The following is a 6,900-nucleotide window of genomic DNA, read 5'->3' as shown; positions in this document are numbered from 1 at the left end:
TGTACCCAATGCGTGCCGAATGTGTACCCCTCCAGTGCTGGACGGCCGTTCCTGTGTTAGACACACGGCCTCTCCTGTGGCGGGAGCATGGCCGCCCTAGTACTGGACGGCTGCTCCTGTGTCGGGCGTGAGTCGTCTCATGTTCCGGCACGTGGCTGCACCAGTGCCGAATATGCGGCCTCTCCTGTGCCCGACGGCCGCTCCTGGTGACATGCGCGGCCTCTCCTATGTCGGACAAACGGCCCCTCCTGTGCCGGGAGCATGGCCGCCCTAGTACTGGACGGCTGCTCCTGTGTCGGGCGTGAGTCGTCTCATGTTCCGGCACGCGGCCGCACCAGTGCCGAATATGCGGCCTCTCCTGTGCCCGACGGCCGCTCCTGGTGACATGCGCGGTCTCTGCTGTGTCGGACATTCCACCGCTCTAGTGCCGGACGTGTGGGAGTCCCAGTGAAACAGTGACCCTCCAGTGAAACAGTGACCTTCAATAGAGCGTCATTGCAGCCGCTCTAGTGCCGGACGTGTGACAGTCCCAGTGAAACAGTGACCCTCCAGTGAAACAGTGACCCTCCAGTGAAACAGTGACCTTCAATAGAGCGGCACTAGAGCGGCATTGCAGTCGCTCTAGTGCCGGACGTGCGACAGTCCCAGTAAAACAGTGACCCTCCAGTGAAACAGTGACCCTCCAGTGAAACAGTGACCCTCCAGTGAGCGGCTCACCGCCGCTTCAATGAGGTACTGGCGCTGTAGCTCAATTTTGAGGAAAATATTATAATGACAAAATGCGGGTGAATGAAACAAGTATTTCATGTCTTGCTCTATTTTTTACGAGTTTATTATATGTAGCCATTAGGTCCAAGGTACATATGGTATGGACGCTACCTAAATGCCGCTTTAAAAAGTCGCCGTTTTGGTTCATGAGCGACGCTGGAATCAGAATTGCTGCTTAACACTACACAAAGTCGTCACACGACGAAATAGTTGCACCGTCCGAAATGCGAAATGATCAAGCAGCCTCACCAAGCACGGCTTGTTACGAGGCACTGGTCCGCCATCCATGTATCCCAGAACATGAAATAGGTTTTCCAGTGTCAGATTTCTGGTGGGTAGATCTGAATTGGAAGTACAAGTTTTCCATACGAAGATTGTATATACTACAAATATGCTTTTTGAGCACTATGGAAAACGATGGAATTTGTTTCAGACACTTGCAGTTAAAGACATGGACCACAGCTGTGATACGAAGCAAGAAATTATCCACCTTGGCGATGCAGTTTGTAACATCAAAAAGAGTGAAAAAGTGATAGCAGAGCGATGGGGAGGGATTTTTTGGACGCATTAACCCGGCAAGAGCTCTTTCTCCCGCATTGATATAACCCCAATATGCCGTGAGATAATGCAGGGGTGGGAGGGAGTTTGCAACGTGCCATTTATGGTTAAGATGTGGTCGCTGACCGAACCTGTTTTTGCCTTTTTGCTTTCATGCGACGTTTTAGATTTTAATCCAATCAACTTGCTCACCGACTTAAGTCCGTTGCGCTGGCCACTCACGCACTAAGGCGTACGCCTTAACCAGCTTGACCTTTGGCACGGCCAGTAAGTGACACTTTAGTGCGAATGATAGTTCCGAAACGAAAACATTATTTTTATCGTTCAATGTATGTCAGGGATCATTGTGATCATCGTGATCATTGTGAGGTAGCGTCTGGAGCAGCTGAAGGCACGGTGAGGTAGCGTCTGGAGCAGCTGCAGCCACAGTTAGGTAGCATCTGGAGCAGCTGCAGGCACAGTGAGGTAAAGTTTGGAGCAGCTGCAGGCACGGTGAGGTAGCGTCTGGAGCAGCTGCAGGCACAGTGAGGTAGCGTCTGGAGCAGCCTCAGGCACAAAGGTGGTGTCTGGGGCGGCTGCAGGAGTGATGAAGGAGAGCACGTGGAGGTGTCACGAGAACCGGACCGATGCATGCTCTTCATGTTGGAGGCAGGGAGATGCATGGCATCACGTATCTTTGCCACTCTCTGTCCTGCGCGATGGAAGTGGAAAGCCCGGAGTCCAGGCACCTCCCATAGCTATTTCGTCATCTTCAGAGACGATGTCCAGCATTCGGTGTTTTACGCCAGGTTCAGGGAGCGGAGTGTCACAAAAGTAGGCCGAAACATAGCGCTGTCTATGCTATTGATGGCCGGGGTCGGCCACCGTGGTGTGCGGTGAGCTGTCACGGAGCGGTATGCCCTTTCAGGAAGCACGCCGAGAAGCCAGCACGCGTGTATCCTGACAAGTGCAGAATCGTAAAGACAACCATCACCGACGTCTGGATGACTTAGATGCTGGTGGCTAGATTCTGTTCACAGTTGTAGAGCTCGTTATAACCCCAGCATCTAACAGTCGTGGAGCTGTCACCGCACCGCTCCAAACATTGTTTTGGGATGTTAGAAAAATCGCTACGGTTCGTAGGCGTAACCCCGCCCTTGAATGTCGGTAGAAAACTCACGCTGGGCACATTGGATGATAGGTGTCCCGTGAGCACAAGACCCGAAGTAAACGCCCATATGTGTTCTCAGCGTTTGCAACAGCCCTCTCGTCACTTTCACTGTGGAAGCATTTTTTATGCGTGCATGAGCCCCCGCCGTCAATTGCGGGATATACGTCAGATGGGGCGCGCCCTAGGTAGCACGTGAGTACAGGCCTCCGTGTCACTGTCACTTCCCCCTCCCCCCCCCCCTAAATAAACGTCACGCCGAAAGCCAAGTTTCCGCCTAAGCTCCTGTCCGGAGCCCCTATCCGCCGGTCCAGACCATCCCCGGGCAGAGCCGGAGTACGCGCAGCGCCACGTGCAGGCCCCCGCGAGGTTCAGCTGAGAGGCCGCGCGTGGAGTTGTGGAGTTTCCTCCCACGTTCTCGCTCTCTCCCCTCCGTTCGGCTGACAGGAATGTGTCGCAGCAGGGAGGAGGCCGGGAAGCGGGCAGATGCGCCACCAGCGCTCCTTCAGCGCATTGCGCGGGTGCTGCTGCGCCTGTCACGCAAGCGTCAGCGGCCACCGCCTCGTTGTATGTCGGACCTCCAGTCAGCCAAACGCCGACTGTAGGTCGTGCGCGCTGATAACGGTATGGCGTGCGGTCGCCTGCCGTCGGCTAACCGAACACGCGTTCAAATGTCAGCCACCTGAACATCGCCGTGATAAGATAGCTCCAATCTGTATTGACGCGGACTCCACAGCACACAGCACAGCACACAGCCGTCACAGCCACCACGGCCGTCACAGGCATCACAGCCGTGACAGCCGTGATGGCCCACCGGCCGGACCGGTCTGCAGCTAGTCGGGCCTCCACTCCTCGTCGCTGCCGTCCGTCGGGCCGCCGCTGGACTGGTCCGACGGCGAGGCCGGCCGCCGGCCCCGCCCCCGGCCCCGGCCCCGGCCCCGCACAATCTCCACCGTCAGCTGGTTGAGCCGGGTGCGCCGCCGCGGCCGGGGCGCCGCCGGAGAGACGGCGCGCCGGCGGCCGGGCGGCGGCGGCCCACTCTCGGGCCGCGGCGTCGTCGCCAGGCGCGTCTCCTCGGCAGAGAGCGGCGCCGGGTTCCGGTGGAAGGTCTCTCGATGCACCTGCGGCGGGGTGGAGCGTGTGGACGAGGCGCGGTAGGGCGCGCCGCTCGGGCACTATGTCCTCACTGGCCCACACACCACCAACGGTGCCAGACATCGATGCATTACACTTAATCTCGCGCGAAACTCTACGCGATATGGCATAAAAATGAGGCAAATACGCGAGTACCCAAGCATAAAAATGAGGCAAACATAACGCTGAAAAATATGCGATGCAGAGTAACAAAATGCGCAAGGAAGTGTGATTTTAGGTAGGCGGTAGATAACCCTGTGCTAAAAACGAAACGACCGACGCAGGTTCGTCTTGACTACGGAACGTGCAATGACCCGTAACTAATGACTTCAAAGCATGCTTTCCCGAACAAGTTATTTACGCGAACGACGATGCGGCCGGAACAGCGCGGCCACCCACCATCAAGTTCTTGAGGTTGATGGAGCGGCGGGGGCAGACGCCGCAGTAGACGCGCTGCTGGCCGTGCGACTTCATGTACCGCTCGAGGTAGGCACGCAGCGCGAACCGTTGTCCACACACCTCGCACACCTCGTCCCTGGCGGCTGGGGCGAGCCGGGCCAGCACGGAGCGCGGGTGGAGGCGGGGCGCACCGCCGTGACGGAGCGGTCCGGGGCGGGGCGGCACGCTCGCCCCAGAGCAAGCCCCTCCGGCGTTTACGAGCTATGACGTCGGCGGACACGCAGCCACGGGCGAATCACACCACCAACGCACATTATCCGCTCTTTAGTACGTCCGGTGCGACTCAGGCCCGCCTGCAGCTGCATCACTGTCACATCACAGCTGCTGTCACAAGTGTCGCACCGGAAAAGCCGTTGTCGCACCTGTCGCCTCCTGAATAGACGCCAACTCAAACAAGATCTTCCTGTCAGCACATACAACATCCGGCGTTGGGCACCTGAATCGTGACGTTGCGTGGGATTTAAATGACGACGCTAGTGAAAGCGCACAGAGCCATGCTGGAGGCCGGGTGTGAGCGATGGTGTGTTTGCATTCTGCCACCAGCACATTTTCTGCATATTGCTCATTACTGAAGAACATTCGGTTTTACGTGGGGAAACGCCGCCATGTTGCTCTTGTTATTTTAACGGCGGTGATTGCGGAGTGTCCGGTCGCTTTGCGGCACGCATGCTTTCTGTGTCGAACACATTCTTTATTTGCTTTATCATATTATCTGCTTTTCCGTTACTTTGTATGGTTATGTTTGCTAGCAGAGTATCAGAAGTATAGTGGTTGAGCTGGGTATCTGGAGACTTGCAGAGTTGCGGGGTTCGATTACCCGCGGTGCCCGCCCTTTCTATCGGGATGAGAAAATCCCAATGTCATATGGGATATGTAATTTTCAAAGGAAATGTGTACAATCAAAGGTGAAGTCAGGAAGCGAACGTAGGGGTATACTGTTTGTATTTAAATGCAACGTTTGCCTATTCACGAACGCACTAACAGGTAAATGAACGCAACCTTGTCTCCATGAAATAGAACCTTTACCTCGGTAAAACTATCTTGTAATTTGCAAATGTCTTGGGTCGACAGCATATCCTTCTTTTGCCAAAGTTCCATGACGCATCTCCTTTCCAAATGAAAACGCTTGGATGCAATAGGGCGGACAATTTCGGAATCGGGCAAAGAACCGTTTTAACACGCGCTCACGTGGGGTGTCAAATAGACCCCCCACAAAGGTTTTTCCAGAATGGTTTTCGAACGGTGCGGCGTAGCCACGCCAAATTTTGCGTAGCTGTACACAATTGAATAGTGGATTGCTTGACATAAAAATTCAGATGTACCTTGTCAGGCCATTGACCTATGGCAGGCCAAACTCAAGCCATGGTTTCAGCGAACATAATTTTTAGGGAATCGTCAAATCTGTGTTTGTTCAAACGGATAGTATGACGAAGCTTTGCATCTCAGAGATGCTTTCTTGGTCACCAAAAATATTGAATGAGCAAATTACGTTGACCTAAGGTCAGGTATGAAGGAAAGACCAAAGTCAAACAAATCCGATTTATTGCGTTAGGGCTTGCTGTATGGGATAGCTTGTGGTGCTCATTTCGAATTTGTTGACAACAGAAACCGCATTATACATCTTCCATGGCCTTCTTAGTGGTCAGAACAGGTCATTGACCTAAGATGACCCGGGTCAACATTTTGTTATAGGAGCATACTGCCTAGTGTAATCTTTGTCACATATTCAAATGCAAAACTCAAAGCAGTCTTGTATGATTTTGGTCACCATGACCCTCAAAAGATCAAACAAGGTCACTAACCTCAAATGGGTTTGTGACCTTTTGCTTGGATACAGTTGCCTAGGATCTAGGGGCACTTAAGAGACCAGCCTGGAGGCGCAAACTTTGACATAAGTGAGTTCACGTACAGTTCACGATACCCTGTAAATTTGGTGCGTCTAGTATTCTTAGTTCCCGAGATCTCAGCGGGGGGTGTCAAATTGACTCCCCTACCCACCCTAACGAAGGGCACCTAACCGGCCACCCGGACGCGTGTTAAGCCATCTTTTACCATATAAGGATATCGTGCTCATGCAAAAGTTGTCATGAGCACTTGGAGGGCAAAGTGCTTTTCTTTCACCAGAGGCGCGGGGCCGGGGGGGGGGGGGCAGACGCTAAGCCCAAAACATTCTAAAATTTTAGCACTGGCCATATTTGTGTTGATTTTAAAGAGGTTCTAAAATGGGTATCGGTTTCCTTCCTTTGGAGAGGTTCTGACAATCCTGGTTTTAATGATGTTTGGTTCTAATGACGCTGGCACTCTGAACTCGAAGCTCTCGCTCTGGAGCAGTGGCGGAAATTCGTAAAAAGTACTACTGGGCCAAAATTTGCATTTGGGAGAGAAACGGCCACCAGCATGCCTCCCGTGTTCCTTTTAGTACTGGGGTTGTCGTGTTATTGGGGACCGGATCAACGTCTGAACTAAAGTCACCACAAACGATTCGATGTCTCACCCAGCCTCGAAGTCATGCACCGTGCCGGCTCTAGTTGCAAACATCGCAACGTCCAAACCGAAAATAGCACCTTAGATATCCTAGACGAACGAGCCTTCATTTCGCCCCAGATCAAGGATTTCTTGCATTTTTGGTCGTAAATTTCCTTATTTTCTGTCCTCGTCTCGCAGTTTCGGTGGCATATGGTTTCACCATGGCATATGGTCGACTTGTACGGTAACAGCACTTACATGACGTCAGCAGAATAAAGCATTCGTTTTGTTGGTTACGTCTTGCAAAAATTATGGGCATGATGGTAACACCCACGTAACCTTGAAATGCAGTGATTATGGAGACGTCT

Source organism: Pollicipes pollicipes, unplaced genomic scaffold (genome assembly GCF_011947565.3).
Source record: "Pollicipes pollicipes isolate AB1234 unplaced genomic scaffold, Ppol_2.1 Scaffold_4295;HRSCAF=5057_pilon_pilon_pilon, whole genome shotgun sequence".
Lineage (NCBI taxonomy): Eukaryota > Metazoa > Arthropoda > Thecostraca > Pollicipedomorpha > Pollicipedidae > Pollicipes > Pollicipes pollicipes.
Note: the sequence above shows the minus strand (reverse complement) of the source record.